Below are 12,370 nucleotides of genomic sequence, written 5' to 3' on the forward strand. Positions count from 1 at the left end.
TTAATCATATTTCGAATCCCGATTGCTTTAGGATTCCCGCACAAGCATTGCACGAGCACCGTACACCCGCGCAAGCCTTGCGGCCCACGCTAGGCGCACAGCACTCGGCCCACTGTTGTGCTCTCGCGCGCGCGCCCCAGGCCTTGGCTGGGCCTGGCCTTGCGCTGGGCCTAGTCGAGGCTTGGCATGCGATGGTGCGTGTTGGCTCGCTGGGCGATGGCCTGGCTTCGTGCTGGGCCTTCGTCTAGCGGGCCTCGTCCGATGCTAATTCGTACGATACGCTTCCGATTAAATTCCCGATTCCGGAATTCATTTCCGATACGAACAATATTTAATATTTCCGATTCCGGAATCAATTTCCGTTTCGAACAAATATTTAATATTTCCGTTTCCGGAATTATTTTCCGATTCCGATAATATTTCCGATTCTGACAATATTTCCGTTTCCGGCAATATTTCCGATTCCGGTAATATTTTCCGATACGTACCATGTTTCCGTTTCCGGCAACATCTACGACTTGGATAATATTTATATTTCCGATACGATCCATATTTCCGTTTCCGGTAATATCATCGTTTCCGGAGTATTCATTTCTTGCCTGTGACGATCTCAGCTCCCACTGAAACCAAGATCCGTCGATTCCGAATATCCATAGATGGAGTATTTAATGCCATTAAATACTTGATCCGTTTACGTACTATTTGTGTGACCCTACGGGTTCAGTCAAGAGTAAGCTGTGGATTAATATCATTAATTCCACTTGAACTGAAGCGGCCTCTAGCTAGGCATTCAGCTCACTTGATCTCACTGAATTATTAACTTGTTAATTAATACTGAACCGCATTTATTAGACTTATCATTGAATGCATACTTGGACCAAGGGCATTATTTCCTTCAGCATTTGCCTAAGCAAAAGTTGAATCTTGTTGTTAGGCAAACCACAAACAAACACGGGAAATTAGGCGTCGTGATTAAAAGGTGGTTACATAGGTTCTAAACCATATGTGATGCATGGGAAACTGAATCAATGATTAGTTTCCAAGTTCTCAGTTGAAAGATGTATCTCCCACATCTATGTGAACTGGTTGGAGCATTTCAAAAGGGAAGCATCATTTGAAATTCTACATAATTGAAATGAATTCATTGTTGCCTAAGAAGCAATAAAAGGGAATTGTTTTTAGTGGGAGTTCTTCAATGAACTCAGGTTGATCACAAGTCTGCTACCTGGATGATTTTCTATTTTAGATATGATTATCATCCTAAACAGCAACGAAAGACTAGATCATTCTAGAAACATATTCAAAGATCTTTTCATCTTACATCGAAAGGCTTTCGACAGAAAAGATTCTAAGGATAGCAAAGTATGATAAACTAAACCTCTGCATTGAATGATACACAACATTCATATGAAGATATGGAATCAAGTTTGAGTTCCATGAATGTTTTAAGTATTGGGTGAAAGGCCTATATCTGTAGAACATTAAATGCTTGATTTTGGGTTAGAGGCCCACAAATTGGTAAGCATTTGGTTTAAACATTTATCATTTATGAAATTATATTTCATATTCATTTAATTTTGGTTTAGTATTAAATGATAAGTCCATGTGATTCAAATCATTCAAATGGGATGTCAAGATGGATTCTTCGACAAAGAAACACCCATAAGTGAACTTGAATATTGAAGTCACAAAGGATCTCTAATCCAGGTTATTGAAAGGTGGACGACCAATGACTAATGAAGATTAGATTGCAAGTAGATTTCTTAGTTCTGTTTCTTGAACTAGAGTGACTGGATGTCAGAATCTTTTGCATAGATACTTATTGGATCTTGTATCGGATTGGCCATGAGAACAATTTAAGAGATTAAAGTCATGTCATAGGTAGTTATCATTAATGGTGATTAGAAACCGTTCCTCAGAACATGAGCGATTATGTCTGCTCGTTTGAGAATTAGTTCTCTTTTATGCTAGCTAAACATCGCACCGTAAAAGGAGGCTATAAAAGCAGTTATTGGGCGTACTATGAATCAAAGTGAGTGTTAATAGATTGGAAGAATGGATTGTCCTCCTATCTTTGATAGGATATGGTGTTGTTGTGTAACAAGGCCTCTCGGAGAGTTAGATACTGTAAAATGCATGGCCGTGCTCAGAATGGTTAAGGCTTAACCTTCTGCAAAAGTTTAACAGTTGAGCTCTGTAATCCGAGAAACACTTCTGGACCTAATAAGGATGGCTTGGATCTTACCTTATGTTCAGTAAGTAACACTAAGTGACAAAGGAATGTGAATGCACACTTGTCTGAATGACAAGTGGGAGACTGAAGGAAATATGTCCTTCACCCAAGGTGCATTAAGTCTAATACCAAGGTTCAGATTAATTGCGAACAATTTATTCAGTGAGATCAAGTGATCGGAACAGCTAGCTGGAGCAATGCTTCCGATCAGTGAGTTCTAATGAATATTAAGCTCACAACTTACTCTTGACTGAACCTACAAGGTCACACCAATGACACGTAACAGATCACCGGATTAAATGAATCGGAAATTCATTTAATAGCTTTTCGGGAATTAGTATTGGAAAACGTATTATACGATACGACCTTGCATCGGAACCGTATATCGTATCGCGAATATTCGTAAGCTAGGCGAAACCAATAAATCGTATCGTACGACGGTGATTCGTCGTATACGAAACGATAAATAATATCCGGAATGATATTAAGTCGCGAATACGAAGAGCGGCCCACGAGACGAGTGTACGAGGCACTCAAGGCCCATGGGCGCTCGGCACGCAAGCAAAGCAAACACGGCAGCGCTGGCCCATGGCCGAGCAACTGCGCATGTGTGCGCGCGGCCCACGGCCCAGCACGCTGCGTGCTCGTGTGTGTTGTGTGGGCTTGCTGGCCGGTCGTGGCCCTTGTGGCTTGGCCGGTTAGCATGGTTATTCTAATAACCTTCTAACCCATGTTTTCCATAATACAATTTAGTCATACTCAAACCCTAGAGACTCAAAGAACCCTAATTCTCTCTGTGCCTCCAAAGTGAGTTCTTCCCAAAAGCAAACACTCTTGATCGATTGTCTAAGCTACGATTTTCAAGACGGATCTGATCGTGTCGGTGAACCAAGTAGAGGAACGACAAGTGGAGTTCTAAGTTCGTGTTCGTTGACAGATTATTGAGGAAAACACGCTTCAAATGTAAGTATGTTTAATCTGTGCTTTATGCATGCTTCCTGGCTTTGGGGATTGTTTCCGCACATGTTATTATGTTTAACTGTATTCCCCTACAGCTTTCACCCCTTTCACAATCACTAGAGGAAAAAACATCATAAGTTGCCCTTAAAATAGGCTTATAAGTTTCCCTTCATAAGTGCCACCTATGGGGGGGTCACTTTTGTAAAATTATCAAAAGTTGCCCTTAACAAGGGAAACATATAAGCTTATAAGTTGCCCTTGTTTGCAACAAGGGCAACATATTCACATAAGTTTCCCTTGTTGCAAACAAGGGTAACTTATAAGCTTCACATAAGTTGCTCTTGTTTGCAACAAGGGCAACTTATAAGCTTCACATAAGTTGCTCTTGTTGCAAACAAGGGCAACTTTTGATATTTTTTTTTAAAAAAAAAAATCTGCAATATAATTTCTGATTTAGCAATATAATATTCTACATTATAATTTATAGAATACTGTTTCACCAAACATCAGCTTGACATTCCTCAAAAATGATATAAATTTCAAATTTCCAATAATATTACCGAATTAATTCAAATGTAATTAATTAAATCGATAAACAACAAAATAATGTAAGAGTCACGGATAACTACAATCTTGCTCTATTTATTACACTAAGGGTAGTTCACAATCGTTGAAGTAGCCCACTTGTCTCGAACTTCATCCAACTCCTCTTTGGTAAACGTCCCCTCCCTTGGAGTTTTGAAAACCTTTAAAAGAACGACGTACATGCAAATCAATAAATTAAATTAAGTTTCATATGCGAAAGCAAAAATTATATTGGTCGCGGAAATAACTTTCTGAGTGTACTAAGATTCATTTCAAGTTCTTTATGCACATCTAAAGCTCATTTGGCTCGATATAGATCATATTTGGCCAAAAATGGCATTTTCGATCCCAAATATCAACAAATGAACCTAAGGACACTTTCTAAATCTATTTCATGATTCATATGATTAGTTATAAGTTTCTAAGACTCATTTCAAGTTCGTTATTCACGCCTATGGGTCATTTGGGTCGACATAGGTCATTTATGGCCAAAAATGGCATTTTTAATCCCAACTACCAACAAACGAACCTATTTTCACATTCTAACCCTTTTTCATTATTCATATGATTAGTCATATGTTTATGAAACTCATTTCAAGTTCTTTATGCAAGCCCAAGGGTCATTTGGGTCGATATAGGCCATTTATGGCCAAAAATGGCATTTTCGATCCCATCTACCAACAAACGAACTTATATTAAAATTCTAAACCTTTTTAATGATTCATATGATTATTTATATGTTTATGAAACTCATTTCAAGTTCGTTATGCACACCTAAGGGTCATTTGGGTCGATATAGGTCATTTATGGCCAAAAATGGCATTTTCGATCCCAACTACCAACAAACGAACCTATTTCCATATTCTAAACGTTTTTCTTGATTCATATGATTAGTTATATGATTATAAGACTCATTTCATGTTCTTTATTAACGCCTATTGGTCATTTGGTCGATATAGGTCATTTATGGCCAAAAATGGCATTTTCGATCCCAACTACCAACAGACGAACCTATTTCCATATTCTAAATATTTTTCATGATTCATATGATTAGTTATATGTTTATGAAACTCATTTCAAGTTCGTTATGCACGCATATGGTTCATTTGGGTCGATATAGGTCATTTATGGCCAAAAATGGCATTCACTAGAGGAAAAAACTTGATAAGTTGCCCTTAAAAGTGGCTTATAAGTTGCCCTTCATAAGTGCCACCAATGGGGGGGTCACTTTTGCAAAATTATCAAAAGTTTCCCTTAACAAGGGCAACTTATAAGCTTCACATAAGTTGCCCTTGTTGCAAACAAGGGCACCTTATAAGCTGCACATAAGTTGCTCTTGTTGCAAACAAGGGCAACTATTGAGTTTTTTTTTTTTAAAAAAAAAAAAATTCTGCAATATAATTCCTAATATTCTGCAATATAATTTCTGATTTTGCAATATAAAATTCTGCATTATAATTTATAGAATACTGTTTCATCAAACATCAGCTTGACATTCTCAAAAATGATATAAATTTCAAATTTCCAATAATATTACCGAATTAATTCAAAAGTAATTAATTAAATCGATAAATAACAAAATAATGTAAGAGTCACGAATAACTACATGCCTGCTCTATTTATTACACTGAGGGTAGTTCACAATCGTTGAAGTAAATAGCCCACTTGTCTCGAACTTCATCCAACTCCTCTTTGGTAAAGAGCCCCTCCCTTGGAGTTTTGAAAACCTTTAAAAGAACACCGTACATGCAAACCAATAAATTAAATTAAGTTTCATATGCGAAAACAAAAATTATATTGGTCGCGAAAACAATTATATTGGCCAAAAATGACATTTTTGAACCCAACTACCAACAAAAGAACCTCTTTCCACATTCTAACCCTTTTTCATGATTTATATGATTAGTCAGATTAAGATTCATTTCAAGTTCGTTATGCACGCCTATTGGTCATTTGGGTCGATATAGGTCATTTATGGCCAAAAATGGCATTTTCGATCCCAACTACGAACAAACGAACTTATATCCACATTCTAAACCTTTTTCATGATTTAGATGATTAGTTATATGATTATAAGACTCATTTCAAGTTCGTTATGCACGCCTATGGTTCATTTGGGTCGATTATAGGTCATTTATGGCCAAAAATGGCATTTTCGATCCCAACTACCAACAAACGAACTTATATTCAAATTATAAACCTTTTTGATGATTCATATGATTAGTTATATGTTTATGAAACTCATTTCAAGTTCGTTATGCACGCCTAAGAGTCATTTGGGTCAATATAGGTCATTTATGGCAAAAAATGGCATTTTCGATACCAACTACCAACAAACGAACCTACTTCCATATTCTAAACGTTTTTCATGATTCATATGATTAGTTATATGATTATAAGACTCATTTCAAGTTCGTTATGCGCGCCTATGGTTCAGTTGGGTCGATATAGGTCATTTATGGTCAAAAATGGCATTTATGGTCAAAAATAGCATTTATGGTCACAACAACAGCAGTACAGAGCAACAACAGAGCCAACTTTCTAATGAATAAAAGTAACAACAGAAGCAGTAAAGAAGCAGTAAAGAAGCAGAGCCAACTTTCTAATGAATAAAAGTAAAGTGCAAAAGCATCAGTTTAAAAATTTAAAAACTACCACAAGCTTATTTAATAACAACCACAACAATATTACCCGTTACATGATGTTATATTTCTCCTGGGGCAGGTGGCATGTGGCAGGTGGATAATACTAAAAATTCCTAAACGCTTACTGGTATTTATAAAAATGACAACAACATTTCTATTATCATTTATATCCAAACTTTGATAATAAGACTCCAATATTTTTCAATTTAATTTCATAATCATAAAATTAGCCATTTATCATCTTCTGGACTACTAAGAACTCCTATTACTTCGGTAACATCAAATAGAAAAGTCCTTAGCTCAAATGTGATTATTAGTATTTTTATTTTATTTTTACTTTTCCAAATCTCTATTTTATCTTAATAAATTCTTATTGTTTTATTTGTAAATGCTGACTTATTATCATTTTTGAAAATTCTACAATCTCGTTTAAGCCTAAGAGTCATGTACAACAATGTACGAAAAATATAATGTAAGTTAGATCTTACCCAAGGTGTGACAAAGAACACTTCAGTTCTTTTCGTTCCATGTCAAACTCTCTCCCGGCATAAAATTGTTTATCTCTTCACATTGCAACAAGATCAATAAGGCTGATTCGGCTAGTTTTTAACTGCTGATGTTACTTGATGGAGTTTCCTATTCCACAAACAGATAGTAATGATACATTTGAGTTGCCAAATCCAAGGATACATGATACCTAATGCAATCAAGACCTGTTTAAGTTTTCATTGCTCACTTAAAAACATGAATCATAAATCCTTGAACAGTAGACTGGAAATGTGGAGTTGTCTTAGTGTCCTAATCAAAAGAACTGAACAAATCTTCCCAACACAATGCCATTAAAGAAGGATCAAGTAATCAGAGCATTAGCATGCAGCCACAAATAAAATAGTCATTAGGCCTTCCTGAGTTGTGCAAGGTATTCCTTGTCAGCATTTGCAAGTCGATTATGGAACTGAGACCAGGCTTTCGTGCGTCTCCCACGGACCTGATAGTAACATCAAAGATGAGTAGAAGACAAAATGGAGAAGATATCAGTTCTGAACTTATGTGGAAATAGAAATATACTACTTTAACATAATATCAACGGTAAAAAGGTTCGTCAACTACATTCCACATGCTAGAAAACATGACTCCATGATCAATGTGAGCAAAAGTAAACAGCCGATAAGAAATGTTCACATGAGCAATCATTACAATCATTACAGTAGGGAAGAGAGAGTAATAATTTCAAATACTACCAAAACACACCTTTTAAGCTTTTGGTAGCAATGCATACTTCCTCTGCAAGACATTCAGAAGCAACTTAGGATCTGCATACATTCAGAAAATGAAGCCATTGAGTCGTGATCTATAAATGAAGCTCTATTAACTACAATTTCCAGCCATTTGCTTAGTTTAAATAATTTAATACAGTTTAACATCACTAATTCATGTCAATCAAACATTAAAAAGAAACAAGAAGGTAAAGTCTCTTCAGAGTATAAACCCCGCATTATACCGCCAGAAGACTGAATGAATGTTAGCTTCGTAATGAAAAGCATGTTACCAAATAGTTATTTTAACCTTGAACAATCAAGATCATCAACCCTTGTGGAATGTCACATGTTCTGAATCATTAACCCTGAGTTTCTATAATTTTCTCAACTTCAACACACAAACCTGGTCACAACTATTACAAATGGTTGAGACCCCTCAAAAAATCATGAAAAGAATCACCTTATCTCTTTCAGGAAGTTCTTTGACAAAGAAAAATCATGCCACTTGATTTTTCTGTCAAGATTAAGTAATTTCAGCTGAGTTATGTGTCTTGCTGGAAGTTCATACATTTTATGAGTACCTAATGTTCTCTTGACACTAGCAGTAGTATGGTCTTACATGGTGAAATAGGGATGTAGTAAGGCTAAAATAGTACCAGTATATCCAAGTTTCAATTGCGTAACAAATCCTTGAAGGGTGATAATCGATTACTCAGAACATTACCTATGCATGAGATAAACAACTAATGCATGACCAAATCAAGAATATACAACAGGCACACTAGGGCCAATCTGAAAAGATATGTGGATTAGCTAAGAGGGAGCTAAATGAGGTTATAAATATCGAAAGGAATTCCTGAAAAATCTGGAATATCTCCTAAAACTTACCTTTAATTCAAGGCCCGTACTTCCTATGGCAACTACAATTTCAATCTTTATGCCATCAATGTCAATTGGAAGTTTTGAGTTTGGCCGTCGAACCCCCATAAATTTTCCTTCTTGATCATACAAGATAATTGATTGTAGATGACGAGCAAGCATTCATATGTACAAGAAAATAATATGAAACAACTCTACCAATAAATGTAGGGATTTGGCATAGGTTAGTATTTTATATACCATGAAAAAAAATTATTCCTGAACATAGTTATTCTTTGTAAATTGTAAGAAGTACAACAAGCACAAAGGAGCCAGAAGCTAAAAAACTACATTTTCAAATATCCAATTCACCTCGTACTTGTTGAACAACAAGCAGAAATGGTTTAAAGAACTTTATAATGAAATAGTCAAAAGTACTCACATTCCCTTGACATTCTGAGAACCATCATTCCCGGCCAACAGGCAGAAAACTTCCATGAAGTTTTTTTTATCACCATTCAGCTTCAAACGACCCACAGCTAAAATTTAGTCCTTGAGGAACATTAACGTAACCTCTGAAACTTCTAGTGGCAATGAGAGTTGCTCTGGCCATTATCAGTATCATAGCTAGGTGAACTCCAATTAGGGAAAACCAGCCAGCATATAAATATGGTCCTTTTAAGAATACCTACAGAAACCATATTCACAAACCTTATAAAAACAAGATCTGAAATAACTGATCATGACCAATCTTGATGGGTAGTCATGTTATAGAAATTGCTCCTTTTTTTGGACAGGGAATTCAGATTTTGTTTTTTTATAACAACCATGAAATCATATCTTGCTTGCATATTGAATAGGACAAATTTGTTCAAATATAAAGCAATTCAGCTCATTTAATTTGGCAAGACTGGTACCCCCAATGTGATTGTCTCTGAGGTATCTGGTTCCAAAATCATCAACAAATTCCAAAATCAAATCCAAAACCCTTAACAAATTCCAAAATCAAACAATCCAAACCTAAAATACATCACCAGGGAACACAATCCCAATTCGAACAGTAAAAAAAGTTCAAAAAATCAAAAGAAAAACCTAAAAAATCAAAAGCTAATAGAAATTAACAATAATTACATACAAAAAACACAAGAATCGAACTTGAATAACATTTGACTGATAATTTATTGAATAATTAAGCATAAACTCAAAACAATAAAATCAATAAATTTAGGGTTATTTAACCTGTGAGAGAAGCAGCTAGCGACAGAGGAAGGGAAGTGGAAGCAGCGGCGGAATTCAGGGTGCCGGCGTTGAGAGCAGCACAGAGAGAGAAGAAAATCAGGAGGAGGAGAGCATCGAAGGAAGACCGACATCAAATAAAAAGAGGAGGAAGGATAAGATCAGCAACAAAGAATGAGGAAGAGAGAGAAGAGCATTGGCGGTGATGGGGGCGGCTGTGCAGACTGGACAATCGTTGGCGGCGGCTGTGCGGACTGGAGACGAGAGAGAGCGCAAAGACAAGTGATATGGAGAGTGAAGCGAGCAGCGAGAAGAGAGGGGAGAAATATCTAGTTTCAGTACAAAAGATTTACTTTTTATTTTTTTGTTTTATTTTTTGTCAATTAAAAGATGCTCTTGTTAGATAAGGGCAGCTTTTAAACTTTTTTTTTTTAACCATTATAAGTTGCTCTTGTTGTATAAGGGCAACTTTTGATGAGCAATATAAGGTTTTTTCCTCTAGTGTTTTTCGATCCCAACTACCAACAAACGAACTTATATCCACATTCTAAACCTTTTTCATGATTTATTTGATTAGTTATATGTTTATGAAACTCATTTCAAGTTCGTTATGCACGCCTAAGGGTCATTTGGGTCGATATAGGTCATTTATGGCCAAAAATGGCATTTTCGATCCCAATTACCAACAAACGAACCTATTTCCATATTCTAAACGTTTTTCATGATTCATATGACTAGTTATATCATTATAAGACTCATTTCAAGTTCATTATGCATGCCTATGGGTCATTTGGGTCGATATAGGTCATTTATGGCCAAAAATGGCATTTTCGATCCCAACTACCAACAAACGAACCTATTTCCATATTATAAACGTTTTTCATCATTTATATGATTAGTTATATGTTTATGAAACTCATTTCAAGTTCTTTATGCACATCTAAGGCTCATTTGGCTCGATATAGGTCATATTTGGCCAAAAATGGCATGTTCGATTCCAAATATCAACAAATGAACCTAAGGACACTTTCTAAATCTTTTTTATGTTTGATATGATAAGTTAGAGGTTACTAAGATTCATTTCAAGTTCTTTATGCACATCTAAGGCTCATTTGGCCCGATATAGGTCATATTTAGCCAAAAATGGCATTTTCGATCCCAAATATCAACAACTGAACCTAATGACACTTCCTAAACCTTTTTTATGTTTCATATGCTTAGTTAGAGGTTACTAAGATTCATTTCAAGTTCTTTATGCACATCTAAGTCTTATTTGGCTCGATATAGGTACATATGTCCTATAACGCCCAAAACGAGCCTTAGATGTGCATAAATTGACCAAAGTAGATGAGAATGAGGATTGGCAACCTAATACTAAGTGTATTAAACATGAAAAGGGTTTAGAATTCCTATTTTGGTTCATTAGAGTTGGGAGCGAAAACGGCTATTTTTAGTCAAAATATGACATATACGATCCAACTAGCCTTAAATGTGAATAAATTAACCAACGTGGATGAGAATAAGGATTGACAACCTAATACTAAGTGTATTAAACATGGAAAGGGTTTAGAATTCCTATTTTGGTTCATTATTTGAGAGGTGGGAGCGAAAAAGGCTATTTTAGTCAGAATACTAAGTTTTTACTGGTTTGGGTGAAAATCTATTTCTAATACAGTGAAATTGTAACTATTCAGAAACAGAACCTGTTGGAGCTAATGAGTATGTGCAACTAGCTTGATAATTCATTTATTAGCATAATACTCCGTAATAAGAAAACAAAAATAGCTAGTTAAGGTACAATAGTTCAAGCTTTATAAATAAAGCAGATTAATTAGATTAAGGAAATATATGCATGGTAAATATTACTGGGAGTTTATTGTAGTTTGTTCTGCATTTTTTGCCTGATCACAAGTCCTTAAAATAATAAAGTAGATATACACGTCAACATATTTCGTGCTTAAGTATGCAATGGATATCTTACCCCGAGCTTTGCCAAGTAAACTCCTCTTGCTAGAGCACCAGATGTGGTAGTCTCCTCATCTAGGTAGTGTGTATAGGGTAGTTGTTGAGGAGAAAAGGTGCTCGCATTCCTTCACTTTAATCCACTAAGACAGATGGAACAACAAATGAATACAACGGGAATGAAAGTACACTAAGTAGTGAGAAAAAACAACTGCACATAACAGAACAAAACAGATCTACATAGAACAGAATTGATCTGCATAGAACGGATCTCACAGAACTAATCTACATAGAACAGAACTGGCCTGATATGAACAGAACAGAACTGCACAAAACAACAACTACACAAAACATAGCAGATCTGCACAGAATAGAACAATAGCCTATTCAGACTTTTTCAGCAGTTCATTCAGCAACTGCGTATACAACAACACCTTATACATCAACAGCTCATTCAGCTTATACAGAAGCAGCGGGTTATGCAATATAGGTTCAGGTATTCACAACAACAAAGAGGCAGAAATAGCAGAATGCAGGGCAGTGTACAGGAGAGGAACAGAGCAGTGTACAACAGAGGGAAGAGTAGTGTGCAAGTGTGTAGTAGTATTTGAATGCATTTTACAAATTAAAAG

The 12,370-nt window shown here is 35.9% G+C and overlaps 1 long non-coding RNA gene across 2 annotated transcripts; it reads right to left on the reverse strand.

The window, feature by feature from the left end:
- Nucleotides 1-5,201: 5,201 nt before the first annotated feature.
- LOC110792587 (uncharacterized) lies at nt 5,202-10,406 on the reverse strand. Of its 2 annotated transcripts, XR_002534460.2 has the most exons (6): nt 9,780-10,406; nt 8,983-9,228; nt 7,675-7,736; nt 7,160-7,411; nt 6,912-7,059; nt 5,202-5,505 (listed from the first exon to the last, which is right to left on the reverse strand). It is a non-coding gene; the product is annotated as an uncharacterized lncRNA (long non-coding RNA). The 2 variants fall into 2 exon arrangements; XR_008930991.1 differs by having other exon boundaries at nt 6,912-7,411.
- Between the last annotated feature and the right edge of the window lie 1,964 nt (nt 10,407-12,370).

This window comes from Spinacia oleracea, chromosome 3 (assembly GCF_020520425.1).
Source record: "Spinacia oleracea cultivar Varoflay chromosome 3, BTI_SOV_V1, whole genome shotgun sequence".
In the NCBI taxonomy this organism is placed as follows: domain Eukaryota; kingdom Viridiplantae; phylum Streptophyta; class Magnoliopsida; order Caryophyllales; family Amaranthaceae; genus Spinacia; species Spinacia oleracea.